Source organism: Gopherus flavomarginatus, chromosome 1 (genome assembly GCF_025201925.1).
Source record: "Gopherus flavomarginatus isolate rGopFla2 chromosome 1, rGopFla2.mat.asm, whole genome shotgun sequence".
Lineage (NCBI taxonomy): Eukaryota > Metazoa > Chordata > Testudines > Testudinidae > Gopherus > Gopherus flavomarginatus.
In genome coordinates this window covers 229,189,555-229,209,813 of record NC_066617.1, presented here as the reverse complement: position 1 = coordinate 229,209,813, position 20,259 = coordinate 229,189,555, and the positions used below count along the sequence as shown (strand labels likewise).

Genomic DNA, 20,259 nt, shown 5'->3' with positions numbered 1-20,259 from the left:
TCTAGGTCAGGGGTAGGCAACCTATGGCATGTGTGCCGAAGGCGGCACACGAGCTGATTTTCAGTGACACTCACACTGCGCAGGTCCTAGCCACCGGTCTGTGGGGCTCTGCATTTTAATTTAATTTTAAATGAAGCTTCTTAAACATTTTAAAAACCTTATTTACTTTACATACAACAATAGTTTAGTTATATATTATAAACTTACAGAAAGAGACCTTCTAAAAATGTTAAAATGTATTACCGGCACACGAAACCTTAAATTAGAGTGAATAAATGAAGACACGGCACACCACTTCTGAAAGGTTGCTGACCCCTGCTCTAGGTTATCCCGTTGAAAGGACTACTCCTGCCTTCCTTATATACAAGGCAAGTTAATGAGCACCACCTACTAAAGTGAGTTAAGAAGGATGAATTGGCATCTTTTTATAATAATAAAAACCAAATCAACAAACAATTTTCTAGCAGTGGCTAAAAGTCCTCAACCATTCTTAAATCAGCAGATATCTTATCTTGACAAGAAAGATGGCTGTATTATTAGGAAAAGATATTCTCAAGTACAATCCAGCAAACCTAATAATAATTCTTCACTATCTTCTTATGGCTTTACTGAGTGAGTAGAACTCTAATAATTGTGCAAGGATAACAGAGGAAACTAGATATTAGACCGTGCTAGTGATCTATGTTAGGAACAGGAAAGAGATTGTATTTTTAGCCATACTGTGTCACTGAGAAACAATAACAATCTCATGCATAAATTTGTTGTTTTCCTAGTTGGTGGCATATCCTTTTTTCCTTTTTTTTAGCTCTGCATTTTGTTATGCATAATGGGTAGACTCTAACAGTGTATAATTACTGTCTTGCATAGATTAGATGAAGCTGCGTATGTGAATTTTTGCCACGCATAGATTTAGCTTCTTGGTGGCTTTAAGATTTTGGCTTTTTTTTTTACATATTCTTTGATTAGCTTAAAATGTAATATTTAACAAATACTTTTTCTGAGGGACCTCCTTTTTAAGGTTCTAGTTCTGGGCCTAATTATGCAGTCTTTTAATATGTGTGGGACTGATTCTGTTTGCCAATAATAATCTAATTTTTAGTGATGTTTATAAGGTAATTTTGTGGGATATATATTAAGCTTTTGTGAAATTCATCTCTCTCTCTCTGCTTTGACTCATGGTTGAGACCATATTGTAGCCACCATGTTTTGCATCCCATTTTGTACAGCTTGTGGCCTAGCTTGAATAGGAGAAAGAGAGTGGTAGTTGATTCTCATTTTGAAGTGCAAAAGCCATTAATGATGGAATTTCCAAAGAGAACCCCACCACTTCATGTAAGTAAAGCTTGTGAAATAATCTCTAATCCAGTTCTTTCCTCCACTCGTTTGACAAACACTGCAAACTATTGTTTTCTTCAGCTTCTGGCTTCTCTCCTGGTGTTCATCTGCTGCAGCCTAATGGCTAAACAGCTCCTTCGGTGGTAAGTAAAGGGTTCATATCCCGTGACAGAAATTGATTGGGAGTATAAATTCTATAAACTCTTTAGCCATCAGCTCATCTCCTTAGAAGTTATGATGTTCTCTTTTATTCTCTGGGGAAATTACTTATACAACAGTGACAAGATGTAGTAAGCAAAGGGAAAAGTGAATTAAATGGCTTGTCTGCATTTATACTTCTCATAAGCTACACTAGATGGTTACATATTTTATAGCTTCTGTAGCCCCCCTTCCCCTCTCCCTGTGTGCCACCGTCCCAGTCCCCTATATTTCAGGGACTCACTGCAACTCTTCCACCTCCTCCCTCTTTCCAGGAGCTCTGTATATTGATCTCTCTTCCTCCATCCTTCACGCTAGGGGCTCCTAGTAGCCCTCCATTTCACCCTCACTCCCACACTTATTTCTTTTTAATCTGTGTGGGAGATAAGTCATTCGGGCTCAATGTTTTAATATCCATTGGGATGATGGTGATATATGGTTAACTGGTGTCACCAACCAGTTCTTTGCTTTATAGATAGCAGAATCTGTTAATGAGATGCCAGGGGCTCTGTGTGTCCCATATCCTCCCTCTGTTTTTCCATAGGATTCCACCCATTGATGCCCAGAACGTTCCCTGGATTGACAGTTGCTGTGTTCAGAAGTTGTTGCGTTATATTTCAGCAGACAAGCAGAAAAATGCCAAGTTGAGTGTGAGGCAGGAGCTGCGGAAGTGCCCTGAAAGTGTGTTGGGGGGCACAGGTACCCAAACCATGGCTCTGCAACCTGCCCCCCCAAACCCCTACCCTCATGCTGCCCATTTACCCTGAGGTCCTGCCTTCGCACCGTCTCTTCTCCCCAAGCCCCTGCTCTCATACTGTCCCTTCCCTGAAGGCCCTGCTAGTGTGCTACCCCTTCCCCCCAAGGTCCTGTCCCTGTTTGCTCCTCTTTGCCCCTTTTCCCCTTTTTCCCCCATCACTTTCCTTTCCCGCCAGTAAAAATGGGAGGGCCATCACCCCCCAGCTCCCCTGTTCCATCGCCCCTGGTGTGGGGCCTTACTTCTCTTAGACTGAGAATGCCTCATTGAGTTGGCTAATTACAGAGGGATAAAAATACAAGTGAATAGCTTACATTCCCAAATGCCATCCTTTCCTTTATTTCTCCTTTTGTAATAAGGCTGTCTGCTTTTCTTGCTGTTTACATGCTAACTCCCTTTTCCCAGGACCTGTTTTTCGAGTCTCTTCTTAGTAACTTGCATATCTAGCAATGCCTTTCTTGTCATGCCCAGCTCAGGTATTAGAGTCCATGGTTTCATTAATGCTTATACATAAGTCTTTAATTAGCAGTAATATTTGGGAGGAACACCATATATCTGTCTCCTAAATCCATCTGGACGTTTTCCACAGCTGCCTTGTCTCCCAAGCTGGTATGTCAAAAACCCAAGTAACTTCCATTTTTTAAAAATCTGATCTCTCATTGTTCATTTCTATAAGAGCTAGCTCATGTACTCTAGCTGGATAGACTCAGGTCTGGTCTACATTAGACATTCTGGATGGTATAGTACTGTCATGTAGAGGGGTGTGTGGTTTTTCTTTAACAACACTTATACCTGCAAAAAGAGTGCTTTTGCCAGTATACCTTCTTTTGTTCAGAGAACTGCTTTGTAATCTCTCTTGCTGATATAATTTGCATGTACACTTGCAGGGTTTGCTGGTATAGCTACACCAACAAACCCTCTCTGGTGTAGAGAAGGCCTCAGTTTCCATCTCTGATGAACATGCAGATATCTAGGATGTGATCCTTAAATTATGGTAAGAGAAAGTAATAAAAAATAAATAAAATGAACTGACAGACGTTAGATCCTCTGTCACAGTTCCTTGAAAAGCTATCTTACTTTGGTCTTAGTCATCCCAGAGGCTGGCATTTGTGTCAGTCCATGATTTAGCCAAAACTCCTCTTTATTACTACAGCCCTACCCCTGCGGATAAAGCAAATCGCTTGCCTAATGCTTTCATTTTGATTCAGCCTCTCCTCCCGCCCCCACCTCAATTTTTTTTACTTCACGTCAAATTCAGGTTTCACCTACAGCATTTCAATCAATGCAGTGTCACTGGCACAGCAAGTTGATCTCAGACATGATACTCTTGTATTGCAGTAGCACCCAGAGATCTCTAGTGCAGAGCAAAGGAGTGTTCCTGCATGTGATGGGGTGTCCATACAAGGCCTGAAGGGATGAATGAGGCCAATTAATCTTAGGCTGCACCTGGAGGAAACCTCAGAAGTGCTAGGGCCTGGTTGCAGGTGAAATCCAGCTGGCGATAGGAGCTGGGCAGGATCTATAGAGGAAGTTGGCAGGCTGGGAGAAGAAACCTGCAGTCACACTCCCTGTTGCAAGAGCAGGAAAACCAGGGAGTAGTCCAGGGAAGGGGCAGTAAGGGCTGGGAGAATAAAAGCTCAGAGCTGTTGTGTTGAGGGTCCCTGGACTGGAACTCAGTGCAGAGGGTGGATCTGGGTTTCCCTACCAGCCACTGGGGGAGTGGCACAGATCAGGCAGTGGGGAGCAGACTGCTTGGGACAGTTTGCTTCAAAGGACTTGTGATACTTCAGATACCTCAGAAGAGTGGCGGGAACTTTGATGTGACTTGGCTGGAGGGCTAAGCTATGAAGAGGAAAACACTGCAGCTCCAGGAGCATGAGGCTGGGAAGTGAGAGAGTAGAATGATGGGCTGAGTAACTGCAGGAAGGGGTGTCCAACCAGATGGCAGAGCTAATTCCCTAGAGGAGCCACAAATAGGTGCCACTGAGAGGTGAATAGAGCAGACCCTGTCATACTGTGCCAAAGGGCTTAAAATCTAAGACAAACCCCAAGAAGTGTATGTAACACAATGGAAAGGAACAGGAGAGGGAGGATGAGGGTTACAGTAATAACTAGGCATTGTAATCATGTGTTTCCTAATGCACAACTAGATCATTTAGAATCAACTATTCTTGTAAGAAATAAAATACACATTCCTCTTTGAGTGCTTGGTCATATCAATTCCAATTAGGTGTGCGCGCGCAGCATGCACAATTGTTGGAGGATTTTTTACCCTAGCAACACTTGGTGGGTTGGCTGAGGCGCCCCCTGGAGTGGCGCCCGTATGGTGCCAGATATATGCCCCTGCCGACCCAGTGCCCTCTCTGTTCCTTCTTACCTCCCGTGACAGTTGTTGGAACTGTGGAACGCGGCTTAGCTAATCTCCACTTCCCTAGCTCTTAGCATGTTTATACTTGTGGATAGTTTTTACAGAGTTTAGTAGTTTCTAGCTGTAGTTGTTGTTGTTGTTGTTGTTAGTGTTCATAGTAATTGGGGGTAAGGGGCTTCTCCCCTTCCCTCCCTCCCGGTACCCGGGCTTATGCCTAGGTCTCCGGGTTTCAAACCGTGCTCGACCTGCCTTAAGCTGATGCCTACAGGAGACCCCCACGACTCCTGTTTGAAGTGCCTGGGGGAATCCCATCAATCAGATAAGTGCCGCATTTGTAAGGCATTCAAGCCTCGGATTAAAAAGGAGCGGGACTTTCACTTTAAGCAGCTCCTTATGGAAGTGGCACTTAGCCCAATGTCCTCAGTTCTGCATCGAGACTCGGTGCCGACCCCATCGATCTGAAGTGCGCCTCTGGCACCAGAAACAACAGCTTTGTGACCCAGTACCGGTAAAGACTCCCAGCATTGGACGTCTCCGGCACCACTACCAGCCCTGCACTGCTTGCTGTCCCCGGTACCCAAGAAGCAGCACAAGCAACCTGCTGCTCCTGGGCAGTTGCCGGCACTGCCTGTGCCTTCCTCGGAGCAGTGTCCCATGCTGGACCACCCCGTGAAGGCTCCAACTCTGGCACTGCCGATTCCGGCGTCACAAGTGCCGCTGAGTCGGGTACACGTAAGCTCCCTGGTGTGTACCACGGTCGAGCTCGGCCTACCTTCCACGCCGGTGAGTTTCTCCATGGCATATGACCTGATTGCGCTCACTGAGCTGCGAGCGTTGCAACCTTCGGTACCGCTGCTGCGGGCTGTTTCCTTGAAAGGAATGACTGCCATGGTGTGCTCTCCATCGCAGAATGAGACGGGACAGCACCGATCCCAGTCTCAGTTCCGGTCGTGGTCCCGATCCAGATGCTGGTCTTGTCCACGGCATTACTCGCAGTCCCGGCACCGATCACCATCTCAGCGCCGGTCGCACTCGCGGCGCTGCTCTGCCTCATGAAGATCTTCTTCTTGGTACAGTCGGTACTAGTCCAGCTCCCGGTGCCGATCTGCTCGGAGTCGATCCCAGCATCGCTCTGCCCGTAGATCTTCATTGAGATCCAGATCTGCCTCCCAGCACTGATACGACCATCGGTCCTGATCCAGGTTGCGGTACCGCTCGAGACCGTGGCACTGATCTCCATCTCTGCAGCGTAGGGTGACAATGCAGGACAGTGCGACCCAGCGTGAGCGATTGGCTCCACCTTGGCCGTCCCACCCCAACTCAAGGTCGTCCTAAGCAGAAAGTGGCTACCACGTCCATGACCAGGATTCAGACAGTGTTAGCCAATGGCATGACGAGGGGCAGGATCCTGCTCAGGGACCCCCACAATTGTCCTTTTGGACCCCTTGGGCATATCATCAGGCCCAAGGTGTCCCCTCAGGGGCTTCTCGCTCTGCTCATTCAGAACCCTGGGTCCCGGAGGCCACTGTCAGTCGCACCCCTGCCAGGGGGCTCGGAGGCAACAATCCTACCCTCAGCTCAGGCCCATGCCCCTAGCATGATGGACCTAGGACAGCCAGACCCCACACAGCAAGACTTGCCCCAGGACCCCTTAGTCCCTGGTGTATCCTCCTCATCTTCACCTGAGGAGGTGTTGGTGGGTACTTCCTCCTCCTGGCCCCCCACCTGTAGATCTCCATGCACACCAAGACTTGCTTTGCAGGGTGGCACAAAACATGGACCTTGAGGTGGTGGAGGTCAAGGATTTGGTAGTGGACATTTTATCTGCCGATACCTCAATATGTATAGCCTTGCAGTTTATTCGAACCATCCAGGCTGATGCCAATACGATCTGGCAATCTCCGGCATCTATTCCTCCTACTGCCAAGGGGATGGAGAGGAAGTTCTTGGTTCCCTCCAAAGACTGTCAGTACTTGTATATTCCCCCCCCAGTACTTGTATATTCACTTGTACACGCTCACTCGTTGTACAGTCCGTTAATGAGAGGGAAAGACATAGCCAGCAAGCTCCCACTCCTAAATCCAAGGACGCTAAATGCCTGGATTTATTCGGCCACAAGATCTATTCTGCTGGCGGCCTACAACTGAGAGTGGCTAACCAGCAGGCCCTCTTGAGTCGCTATAATTAAAATACCTGGAACTTGATGGGAAAGTTCAGAGCTTAATTCTCAGGAGTCCAGGGAGGAGTTTGGGACCTTACTAGAGGAAGGCAAGAAAGTAGCCAGGACATCTTTGCAGACCTCAACAGATGCAGCAGACTCAGCGGCTAGGACTCTAGCCTCTGTCGTAGCTATGCGCCACCTTTCGTGGCTGCAGGTCTCCTGTCTCCCACCAGAACTGCAGCAAACTATTCAGGACCTGCCCTTTGATGGTCATGGTCTATTTTCAGACAAAACTGACTTCAGAGTCTGAAGGATAACCAGGCCATCATGCGTTCATTGGGCATGCATACCCCGGTGACACAACGTAGGCCCTTCTGACCTCAACCACAGCGTACCTACGCTAACCCCTGGCCGAGACAGGACTTCTGTAGAAGATGCGGCTGGGGTGGTAGGAAGAGACAAACTGGTCCTCACGTGGGCCAGACCCAGGGTCCCCCCTAAACCATCGGCAGAGCCCAAACAAAACTTTTGAAGGTGTGCCTGAGAGCAGAGCACTAGTCTCCTTCCAGAATTCTTCCCCACCTTTCACCAACAGCCTCTCCTATTTCTTCCCTGTGTGGTCCCGCATAACGTCAGACCGCTGGGTCCTACGTACAGTGGAAAGTGGATGCTGCCTTCAATTTGTTTTGTCCCCCATCTCCCCCCTCTCTCCCTGTCCATCTCCAGGCACCTCTCTCATGAGCAACTCCTCCTGTAGGAGGTGCAAACACTCCTAACGATCAGAGCTATAGAGGAGGTTCCAAAGGAACTGAGGGGCAGGGGGGTTTACTCCTGCTATTTCCTAATCCACAAGGCAAAGGGAGGACTACGGCCCATTCTGGAGCTGCGCGGACTCAACTAATTCATGGATCCAAGTGTTTCTGTACCTCGACAACTGGCTCATTCAGGGTCACTCCAAGGTCCAGGTGCAATCTCATGTTCAGTTCACCATGAGCTTGTTCAAACAGCTGGGCCTGCTGCTCCATGTCGAAAAATCCACTTTGCAGCCGACCCACAGAATAGACTTCATCGGAGCAGTCCTGGATTCAAATTTCGCCCATGCTTTCCTACCACACGTCTGCTTCCAGTCCATGGCGAGCATTATCCACGGCCTCCAAAGCTTCCCGACCTTGACAGCATACATGTGCCTCTGTCTACTGGGACATGTGGCATCTTGCACTTTTGTGACCAGACATTCCAGACTGCACCTCCATCCACTTCAGGCCTGGCTCTCATCCGTGTATCGCCCAGGCCGGGACAATATAGACACAGTGCTCATGGTACCGACAGAAATCTTAACCCATCTGGTGGCTGAACCCCAACTCTGTATGCGAAGGGATGCTATTCCATGCCCTGCAGCCATCACTGGTCCTAACCACGGACGCATCATCTCTGGGCTGGGGCACTCACCTTGCGGACCTTCGCATACAGGGCCTTTGGTCCACATGAGAGATCCCTGCACATCAACGTATGGGAACTGAGAGAAGTACGCCTGGCGTGTCACGTGTTCCGCAAACACCTTCAGGGCAGTTGTGTTGCAGTTTTCACAGACAACACAACCGCCATGTTTTATATCAACAAACAAGGGGGAGCGCGATCATCCCCCTTCTGTCAGGAAGCCATTCGCCTGTGGGAATTCTGCATAGCCCACTCGATCGACCTGGTGGTGTCGTTTCTCCCAGGAGTCCAGAGCACCTTGGCTCAGATCCTTTCTGGCTCACGAGTGGTTGATTTTGCCCAGACATTATGCATTCTGTTTTCCAGACGTGGGGGGTTCCCTACATAGACCTTTTTGTCTCTTGCGAGAATCAGAAGTGCCAGGTCGTCTTCTCTGTCCAGTGACGCTCCCTGGGTTCCTTATCAGACGCCTTTCAGATACTGTGGAAAGACCACCTGTACTACGCCTTTCCTCCATTCCCATTAGTCCACAAGGTCCTTCTCAAGTTGGGCAGAGACAAGGCCCGGGGATCAGATTCTCCCCCTGTGCAGTCTTCAGGTTTGGCCAATTTGTCCACTGATGCTCATTCTCTGTGTCCCACCAAGAGAAAGTTGTCTGTCTTTCTGTTCTGATGAGAAGAAATTGGCTTCCTCCTTACGCTGTGAGGCATAGCCCTCCAGGATTCTATCCCCTGTGAGGTCAGATGCTTCAATATCTTCCAATGGGACATGGCCCATCCAAGAACCTCCAGCTCAAAACAACCGTCTAAAGACCCTAACCAGGCTGACCTACAGCCCTCAGTACTGTCCCTTGGTTTTGGAGACCAAGATAAACCATCTGCAGGAGCTAAGGCACCCACAAAACCATTGGCACTTGCATCCTTTTCGGCACTGAGCGAGTCATGAGCACCGACCAAGTCTCTAGCTCTACCTGCTGGCTGCTCAGGGGAATGCATCTCTCCTTCAGCAATGAATCATACAGTGGCACTGATGATGCTTCTTCCTCCTCCACTGGAATTCATATACCCGAAAGACCTGCTTATATCTGACGCTCCTGAGTCATCTCTTTTCAGGCACGAACTTCCACCACTCCCACCCTCCTCGGTGGACTCATGACATTCGTCCCTTTCTCCTCCGAGGATGGCACCTCCCTTCCCTAGCAACAAAGAGGGCTCCATTGCACCTTCTTATTCAAGATAGGCTCCAAGATTTTATCTATAAAAGCAGCAAAGAATCCTGTGGCACCTTATAGACTAACAGACGTTTTGGAGCATGAGCTTTCGTGGGTGAATACCCACTTCTTCAGATGCATGTGGTGGAAATTTCCAGGGGCAGTATATATATGCTAGCAAGCAAGCTAGAGATAACGAGGTCAGTTCAATCAGGGAGGATGAGGCCCTGTTCTAGCAGTTGAGGTGTGAAAACCAAGAGAGGAGAAACTGGTTCTGTAGTTGGCAAGCCATTCACAGTCTTTGTTCAATCCTGAGCTGATGGTGTCAAATTTGCAGATGAACTGAAGCTCAGCAGTTTCTCTTTGAAGTCTGGTCCTGAAGTTTTTTTGCTGCAGGATGGCCACCTTAAGGTCTGCTATAGTGTGGCCAGGGAGGTTGAAGTGCTCTCCTACAGGTTTTTGTATATTGCCATTCTTAATGTCTGATTTGTGTCCATTTATCCTTTTCCGTAGAGACTGTCCAGTTTGGCCAATGTACATAGCAGAGGGGCATTGCTGGCATATGATGAGGTATATTACATTGGTGGATGTGCAGGTGAATGAACCAGTGATAGTGTGGCTGATCTGGTTAGGTCCTGTGATGGTGTCGCTGGTGTAGATATGTGGGCAGAGTTGGCATCAAGGTTTGTTGCATGGATTGGTTCCTGAGCTAGAGTTGTTATGGTGTGGTGTGCAGTTACTGGTGAGAATGTTTCAGGTTGGCAGGTTGTCTGTGGGCAAGGACTGACCTGCCACCCAAGGCCTGTGAAAGTGTGGGATCATTGTCCAGGATGGGTTGTAGATCCCTGATGATGTGTTGGAGAGGTTTTAGCTGGGGGCTGTATGTGATGGCCAGTGGAGTCCTGTTGGTTTCTTTCTTGGGTTTATCTTGCAGTAGGAGGCTTCTGGGTACGCGTCTGGCTCTGTTGATCTGTTTCCTTATTTCCTCGTGTAGGAGAGCACTTCAACCTCCCTGGCCACACTATAGCAGACCTTAAGGTGACCATCCTGCAGCAAAAAAACTTCAGGACCAGACTTCAAAGAGAAACTGCTGAGCTTCAGTTCATCTGCAAATTTGACACCATCAGCTCAGGATTGAACAAAGACTGTGAATGGCTTGCCAACTACAGAACCAGTTTCTCCTCTCTTGGTTTTCACACCTCAACTGCTAGAACAGGGCCTCATCCTCCCTGATTGAACTGACCTCGTTATCTCTAGCTTGCTTGCTAGCACACATATATATACCTGCCCCTGGATATTTCCATTACATGCATCTGAGGAAGTGGGTATTCACCCACGAAAGCTCATGCTCCAAAACGTCTGTTAGTCTATAAGGTGCCACAGGATTCTTTGCTGCTTTTACAGATCCAGACTAACACGCCTACCCCTCTGATACTTGAAGATTTTATCTATGCATCCTCATTATTTGGAATCCACATCCAGACCACAGTCCTGGTATGGACCACCCTGGATGCAACCACACATTCCACTTCCTCTATAGTGGCCATATTGGGACCTTTGGGCCATGTAGAAGGCACGATTTGGGAAACCTCTCATGGAGCAAAGCCGGAGACCTACACCTCGCCCTTCTCCATAGGTCTCTTGCCTGCTAGAAACCAAATCTCCACCAGTACCAGTTGAGGAAGAACAACAAGAGGCGGAAGCTCCACCAGCACGTTTCTCCTCTTCTTCCCTGATGAAGCTATCATGCCTCCATCTTCTATGGCTGCTGACGATGACTTCAGTCACGTTCAGGAATTATTCTGCAGGATTACAGACTCCCTCTAGATTCCTTTTGGAAGAAGTTTAAATATCAGCCGCATAAACTGGTTGATACTCTCCGCCTATCCTTGGCCACAAGTAGTAACTGGATATGCGGTGACTCCTGCTTGTTTTCAGCTGATGGGGATTCTCTACCAAAGATATTTTGCCACTCCACAAAATGCCCACTGCTGTCCATTCTGGTCGAGAGTGGGACTGCGTCTTGGATCTCTGGGAGATGCATTTCTCATCACATGGGATGCACCATTTTCTTGCTCTCTCCCTTCCCTCTTCTGTTTTGAGTACTCTGCAAGATACAGGAGGACCGAGCTCACGTCATCCTTACAGCTCTACTATGGCCATGACTGTTCTGTTATACATACATACATCATTTGCATGATGGAATGCTGGCTGATCTCTCTCTCTCTCTCTCTCCATCCAATGCTGTGGCTCCTTTCACCGGACATGGGACGCATCCTCCATCCCAGTCCACAGATACTCCACCTCAAAGCCTGGCTTCTCCAAGGTTCAGGGATTCAGAAATAGCTTGTTTGGAAGCAGTTAAACAGATACTTTTGAATAGCAGGCACAACACAACTAGACACACTTACCTTCAGAAATTGATTAGATTCCAGTGCTGGTGCGTCTCCCATCACGTCGAGGCAGAACATGTTCCACTACCACTTATTCTGGGCTATATATTACACCTTAAACAATTGGGACTATCCACCAGCTCCATTTGGGTGCATTTGACCACAATCACTGCTCTTTACTGCTGCAAAGACAGACATTCCATCTTCACACACACACACACTCACAAAATGTTTTCTAAAGGGTCTTCAAATTTTTATACCAACATACGAGACCTACTTGGGCAGGACTAACCTTTCCGAAAATCACCACCACCACCTCCTTTCGATGACCAAAAGATCCAGCAGTGCAGCCATCTGTAAACAATGCCTTTCTAAAGTATCTCGCAATGCATACATTTGTCCTATGAACTACACAGACAACCTACTACAATTATAGCACAGTCTACCTGTTTGATTTCCACCTCCATTGCTTTTCTCAATAATGTTCCAATTACTGACATTTGTAAGCTGCCATGTGGGAATAAGACACTTTTTTGCCCATCACTATGCTATTACTCACTATGCAACAGTGGATATTCTCCTAGAACATGCTGTCTTAGCATCTGTAGTAAATGCTTCTCCAAAGCCCCAGCCTTCCGGTTAGGGGCACTGCTTTCCCCTGGAGTGGAGCACCCATAGGGACATTATTTGAAGAAGACAGGGTTACTCACCTTGTGCAGTAACTGAGGTTCTTTGAGGTGAGTCCGTATGGGTGTTCCAGTACCTGTCCTCGTCCTCTCTTTTTCAGAGCTGAAACATAAGCTTTATGGCAAAGAAGGGCTAGGGGGCAGTCGGACCACACAGCACTATATATATATGTCCCACTCACGTGAGAGGGGAGGAGGCGTGCATGTGCAGTCTGACAAACACTGCTGATGTAGATCTTCGATCCCAGGCTCAGGGGGTGTTACCACACCTACAGTGGAGTATCCACAGGGACACACATCTTGAAGAACCTCCGTTACTGCACAAGGCGAATAACCTTGTTCATCATCTCTCTCTCAAATAATCTCTTGAAAGGTAGAGTCGAAATACCTCTTTATCAAAACCATATTTCTTTCCTATGCTCATGCTGATTTGTTAATGTATGTTTATTCATGAGTGGACTACTGACTTTTTGTTTTCTTGCGTTGATTTGGAAAAGGTAGGGGGTGAGGAGAACACGCATACTTATCAAATAGGTAAAACTAAAAAGAGAGACTGGTATTTTGGATCCTGCCAAACTTGAAAATAAGTTTTTTTGTTTTTGTTTTTGTTTGTTTTTTCCAAAATCTAATCTCTCTAGTAATGTACTGTGCATAATAATTCTTCAAATGATATCAGGGCTGCTATCAGCTTTATAATCTAATTGAACTCTAACTAATCTTCAGCATCTCCATAGAAATACAAACATGAAATCTATCTTTAAATCAGTTAGAACTTGTTCTAACTCCTCCCCTCTACTTCTTCTGAGAAATGCATCTGACTGTGACATGATGCTAGTGCAATGCACTTGAACCCTAGCTGTACAGGCATTCTTTTTTCCTCCCTTTAAATGAAAACTACAGTAAAATATAAAATCTTTGGAATTAGTGTAGAAATTAAAATAAGACTAAATTCCTTTATTAAATGTATCTTACAAAGGGATGCCATCAATTTAAATTTCACTTCCTTTTGGAAATTTTTCTCACTTTCCTTATAACAACTACATTTGCTATAACTAAAGGATATTAGAGAAAAGCTGTTTATTTTCTGCTCTTTCAGTATATTTACCTTGTGCATTTAACAGAACCTTGTATACACTAAATTTCCCTTATTTGTGTGTGTCTGTTGCAGAGCAAAAGGGCAGAGGGACATTTAAAAAAAAATAGGAATATGGTTATAAAACCCCCACAAAAATTGACAAAGAATCTTACAGGGTGATAGTACCTCAATGTTTTAACTCTTTTTTAAAATGACTGACTAAATTTCAAATTGTTGGTGTCTCTGTAAAATATAATTAAATGAGTAGTTCATAACTCAGCTTTTTCGGAATGAAAATTTAAGGTGGCTTTTAGCATCTTCACAAAGTAACATGTCCCCAAGAAAAAGTTCAGGCTATTAATATTTTTTAATTAGCCATACCACGATTTAAATCTTAGATTCAAAATTTGAGTAAAATAGGCTTTCTACACAATTCATATTTTAATAAAATACTCTGTTCTTTCTCCCTCTTTCCCCTTTTCTTCTTATTCCATTCTGTTTTGATGTTTTTTTAAAATGTATTCATCACCCAAGTTGTCCTCTGACTTGACTAATTTTTAGAACATTTTTATGTTTTCTCTTCTCTAAAATGTTCCTTTTGTCTTTTAACTCTGTGCCAGTGTTGTCCCCACGTCCTCTCTTTTTCCTTACTTCTCTACAATGTTTCCTGCTCTGCGCTTGCTGATTTTACCTTGGATTTCTTCCCCTTTTTGAAACTCCTTGGTTCTCCTGCCCCTTTCTTGATTCTTTCCTCATCTCTCAGCTGTAAATACAGGGAGAAAGTAGAGCAACAAATGAGTGAATACTCTTTCCTGCTATTCACACTTCCTGCTGCAGGTGGGCTTTTTTCAAGAGGGAGTAGTGCTATGAAGGAGGCTGAGAAGGAGGGAAAACAGTATGAGGGATATAAAAATGGTACTGTACCAGGGAAGAGTTGGGCTGGCTTCCTCTCCTGATGGGGAGTTGATGGCCCTCGAATTAACAATTGAAGCAGTTGGTGTCCTAGTCAAACAAAGTTTGAGAGTCAGGAAGTGCAACCAGTGAGAAATTCAAAGTAACGATGTTTACTACACTAGACATTTCTTTAGGTTAATTTTAAGTGTGTGGAGGATAAGTAATCTTGAGTCAAGTAAGTAAAATATAATACTTTTGTTAGCATGACAAATGGCAAGTGAAGCGTCTTTTCTTTTTGGAATGTTCTGGATACATTTTTATGTTTAATTTTTTATGAGGTTGGCTGAGAGAAGTTTTTAATTTAAAAAACAAAAGGGAAAAACCTTCTCTGTGGGTCTGATTTGAAAAAAGCATCAAGAATGAATAGTAGAAATCTGGTAAATACTTCTAAGGGCTAGTGTCAAGGTATTTCTCCCCCAGTTTGAACTTTAGCATCCAAAAGTGGGGACCTGCATCGATCCTTCTAAGCTTAATTTCTAGCTTAGATCTGATAGCGCTACCACCAGCCAAAATATAATTTTTGGCTATATATATAATATAGTGGCACACTTTCTGTTCCCCCAAAACCTTCCCTGGGGAACCCAAGACCCAAACCCCTTGGGTCTTAAAACCAGGAGAAATAAATCATCCCCCCTCCTTTCCCCCTCCCAGACTTTCCCCTCCCTGGGTTACTCTGAGAGACTACACTGATCCAAACTCCTTGGATCTTAAAACAGAGAGGAATTAACCTTCCCCCCCCCAACCCCCACCAATCCCTGGTGAGTTCAGATCCAATCCCCTTGGGTCTTAAACAAGGGAAAAAATCAATCAGGTTCTTAAAGAAAATTTTTACTTTTTCTTTCTTTAATTAAAAGTTCTCTCTGAAAAATCAGGATGGAAAATGTTTACAGGGTATTCAGAGTCATGTAACCTAGAGGGACTCCCTCCCCACTAGCCTGAGATTCAAAGTTACAGCAAACAGAGGTAAAAATCCTTCCAGCAAAATACACATTCACAAGTTAAGAAAACAAACATAAGCCTAGTCCGCCTTTTCTAGATAGTACTTATTATTTTGAATGAGAGACTGTTTCAGAAAGATTGGAGAAAAACCTGGTTGCACGTCTGGTCCCTCTTAGCCCCAAGACCAAACAACGAACAAAACAAACAGCACAAACAGACTTCCCTCCACCAAGTTTTGAGAGTATCTTGTCCCCCTATTGGTTCTCTGGTCAGGTGTCAGCCAGATTCACTGAGCTTCTTAACCCTTTACAGGTAAAAGAGACATTAACCCTTAACTATCTGTTTATGACAGCTAGTTACACATTACATTTTTGTTCACTAATAGCAGTATAGTACCTGGTGCTATTAATTTATAATTAGACGTTTTGGGCTTTTTTTGGACCTCTTGGTGGTTTATTTTTAGCAGATGTGTGCTTTTTTTGTTTAAGAAAGTGATTTCGTGAATTTTTTTTTAATCTGAATAATGAACCAACGATCAGAGTAATAATAGGGTTGAAAATTACGTGGGATAGCAAACATTGTGGTTATTTTGGTCTGTGTTGGAATAACCACAAAGTTTAGTTCTGGCATTCATAAGGTCTTAATAAATACTCTGTATCTTCACCTTTATTTAATACCTTATTTTTCTTTTGCTTTAAAGACTAAGAACCAAAAGTTCTCCTCTATCCTGCAGTGTGGAGTGGAGTAAATCCTGTAGATTAATGAAAATTAGGCTCTCCAAGAAAAATGGAGAACAGAAGATCAGTGAGCAAGTGTTTATTTTTCCTTTCTACTTTCCCCTGTTCAGGAGATGTTGGCAACCCTTCTGAGTCACCATGGGCATTTTGGGCTCTGTGTGATTTGAGAGCAGGCCTGCTCACAGTGGGGGATTTAAAAGTTGTCCTAAGTGACACTGTCTCCTACAGCCGTTTTTTCTTTTGTGTGTGTGATTAATTTTTTATTGATTTTCCCCTCCCCTCCAATAAAGAAACAGACAATGAAAGGAACAAAAAATGAATGACTTACAGCTTGTATATGTTCTCAAATACTTGCACACTTCATAGGATCTCCAACTGAACTATGCAATTTTACAACCTATCAAGAATACTACATAGACGTAACATGTTATAGTTGGAGTTTCTGTACTAAAATAGGAGAAGACAATACATGAATAGGGAGAGCACGGAAGGAGAGGACAGGTTCAGGAGGAGGGAATGAGAATAGGAGGGGTTAGGAGGAATGGAGGTCTAGCATTCTTTGGGCACGTCTAATGTTTTTATCCAAATCTGTCTAGAAACTGGGTCCCGATATCTTCAAATTCTTAACTGGTCACTAGGGTGATAATCTGTGTTTATAAAGTATGTTAGGCATCCAGTTTTGAAAATTTTGGCCATAGCTATCTGAGGTGCTCATAATTCTTCAAGTGCTTGTTCATGTCAATTCCAATCACGTGTGTGCATGTGCACCTGCACAGTAGCCAGAATATTTTCCCCCTAGCAGCCTCCATGGGGGTTGGCCTGGGTGCTCCCTGGAGTCGTGCCTTTTATGCCCAATAAAGAGCCTTGCTGTCCCGCCACCCCCTCAGTTCCTTCTTACCAGTGATGGTAGCTGGAACTTTCCCTTGCTCTTGCTTTGGCAAGTGGCTTAGCAGTACTTCCAGTTTTCGCTGTAGATAGTTAGTTCTAGTTGGTTAGTATAGCATAGATAGTTCACTTACAAGTTTCAGTTATGAGTGGGTTCCCCCTGCCCCCTTACTTAACACCAGGGCATGGCACAACTCCTTGGCTTCAAGGCTTGCCAGGTCTATGTGAAGCGCATTCTTAAAACTGACCCCTGCTTAAGGTGTCTGAGCGAGGGTCACCAAAAAGACTGCTGCAAGATCTATTAGGAATTCCGACCGAGGACTGTTGGAGCAACGGCTTAAAATCCTCCTCATGGAGGCAGCTCTCCGACCTCAGTCAGACCTAGGTGCTGGGGATCCCGCTCCCAGTACGTTGTCTTTGGTGCAGCGTGCGCCAGAGCCATCTTTAAAAGATTTAGTGTCAAAGAAAGACGCTCCCAAAGAGGCTCGGCACCGTCATGAAGCCTCTTGGGGGCACTCCAGCCTTTGGCACCAATCCTAATCGCTGGCGCAGAAGAGGAGGAGAACGGAAAGAGGCCAATCTCCCTTGGCAAGATCCAGGGACTAGCCATCAGTGGCACCTCAGTTGGGTCTTGGCTCCGAGGCTCAGAGTGGGGCTACGTGGATTCCTGCCCAAGTGAGGTAGTCGAGTCCAGGCCCATCACGCTTGCTGAACCCCTTGGAGCACCTGTGACTCCCTTCCACCCTGGAGGCTTTTGAGGTGTCTCAGGACCTGCTGAGTCTCACGGTGTAGTTCTTGCCCCCAAGGCAGGAGGATGAGCCAGCACTGCAGGTTCCATCCCGGTGGTGACTCTCTGGTGGTGGATGCTGCTAACCAGCAGGAGAGGCAAGGCTTTCAGGGCCTTTCCCTCAAGAATAGGGATGCTAAAAAAACTAGACCTATTCATGCAAAAGGTGTACTCAACGGAGGGACTACAACTCTGAGTATCTAACCAGCAGGCCATCATCAGTAGGTACTCCTACAATACCTGCTTGGCGATTACTAATTTCACGGAGTTGCTCCCCTCGAACTCCCGTGCCATATTTTCAGCTTTGGTTGAGGAGGAGAGACTGATCTCCAGGGTGCCCCTACAGGTGGCACTTGACTGGCCAGATGCTACCACCAGGGTTACGGCCACAGGAGTAGCCATGAGAAGGGACTCATGACTCCAGGTTTCTGGTCTCCCCTATGAGGTCCAGCAGACGATACAAGACCTGCCTTTTGAGGGGGAGACTCTCTTTTTTCTTTTTCGGAGAGAATGGACAAGAGGCTAAACAGCATAAAGGACTCCAGAGCTACACTCAGGTCCTGTGTCTCTGTACACCATCGACAGAGCGGAGACACTTCCGTCCATAGCCTCCTCAGTGGTTCGGTCACCAGAACCTCCAGGGGACGGGTCCAGAAGGAGAAACAGGACCGGCAGGAGAAGGCTACGTCAACCCTCTGGCCAAGGCTCGGGACAACCTAAGCTGTATTCAGGGCCCAAACTGGCCTTTTGAAGGCATGGTTGAGGACAGTGTACCACACCAAAGACTGGATCCACCCCGCCTAACATTCTCGTCCCGACTATCCTCTTTCTACTGTGCATGGTCCCGTATCACCTCAGACTGCTGAGTGCAGTGCACGGTAGAGAGGGCATACTCCAATTCTGTGCTCTTCCACCTCACTTCCCCATCCCTCTTCAGTGACCCTTCTCACGAAGAACTCCCTGTCCAGGAGGTGCAGTTGCTCTTATCTCTAGGGGCAGTGGAGGAGGTTCCTCAGGAGCATAGGGGCAAGGTTTTTTATTCCTGGTATTTCCTAATACTGAAAGCCAAAGGTGGCCGCAGGCCCATCCTAGACCTGCAAGTTTGTGAAGAAACCCAAGTTCCATATGGTTTTGTTGGCCTCCATCATCCCCTCACTGGATCCAGCAGACTGGTATGCTGCCCTCAAGTTGAAGGATGCTTACTTTCATATGGCATTTACTCAACACCACAGGTTCGTGGTGAACAATACCCACTACCAATTTATAGTCCTTGAGTTTGGCCTGTCAGCAGCACTTTGAGTCTTCACCAAGTGCATGGCAGTTGTTGCTACATTCCTGCGCAGACACCAGGTACAGGTGTTTCCATACCTCAGCAACCAGGACCCAAGTGGAAGCTCAAGTCAAATTCATCAGGACCATCTTTGACAACCTGGGTCTCCTTCTAAACAAAGCAAAATCAACTCTCTCCCCTGTTCAAAGGATAGGGTTTATAGGGGCAGTACTGGACTCAACTCAAGCCAGGGAATACCTGCCGGAAGTGAGGTTCTAGACCTTGGCCAGTATCCTTCGAGGTCTGACAGTTTCCCACCACCACAGCAAGAAACTACCTGAAGCTTCTGGGACACAGGGCTGCCTGTAGCTACATGGTGCAACATACCAGACTGAGGCTCTGACCGCTCTAGTCATGGTTAGCATTGGTGTATCAGCCAGCCTGGGACAGTTTGGACAGGATTGTGACCCTGCCTTGCCCAGCCCTCGACTCCCTCCTGTGGTGGCTCTACCCTCCGGAGGTGGGCTTAGAGGTCCCCGTCAGCAGTCCACAACTGTCTCTTTTTTGCTAGTGATGCACTCATCAGAACTGGGCTGGGGAGCAGACCACAGAACTAAGGGTCTCTGGTCTCAGGTGGATCTGGCTCTCCACATCAACGTCAGAGAGCTGAGAGTGGTGCGCCTAGCATACCAGAGCTTCTGGGCATACTTAACGGGACAATGTGCTCCAATTATGGCGGACAACACCACAGCAATGTTCTATATCAACAAACGGGATGCATGCTCCTCTCTCCTGTGCCAGGAAGTCCTCATGCTGTGAAACTTCTGTACAGAACGTTTCATGATACCTGCAAGTGTCGTACCTCCCCGGGGTACAAAAGGATCTGGTGGACCACTTCAGAAGGTCCCTTCACAGCCACGAGTGGTCCCTTCACCCGGACATCATGAACTCAATTTTCCAGAGGTGGAGATTTCCCCAGATAGATCTTTTCTACGTGACGTAACAGGAAGTGCCAGCAGTTCTGCTCCTTCCAAAAATCACAGCCTGGTCTCCAGCACAGACATGTTCCT

At 46.3% G+C, this 20,259-nt stretch overlaps 1 protein-coding gene across 3 annotated transcripts in view; it reads left to right on the top strand.

Moving 5' to 3' along the window:
* The first annotated feature begins 1,238 nt into the window (after positions 1-1,238).
* Positions 1,239-20,259, top strand: part of CDKL5 (cyclin dependent kinase like 5) — a 153,594-nt gene continuing 134,573 nt past the window's right edge. For all 3 annotated transcript variants that reach the window (XM_050936493.1, XM_050936492.1, XM_050936494.1), the window contains exons 1-2: positions 1,239-1,332; positions 1,417-1,478. The gene's annotated coding sequence lies outside the window, so the exon portion shown is untranslated. The remainder of the gene's footprint in view (positions 1,333-1,416; positions 1,479-20,259) is intronic.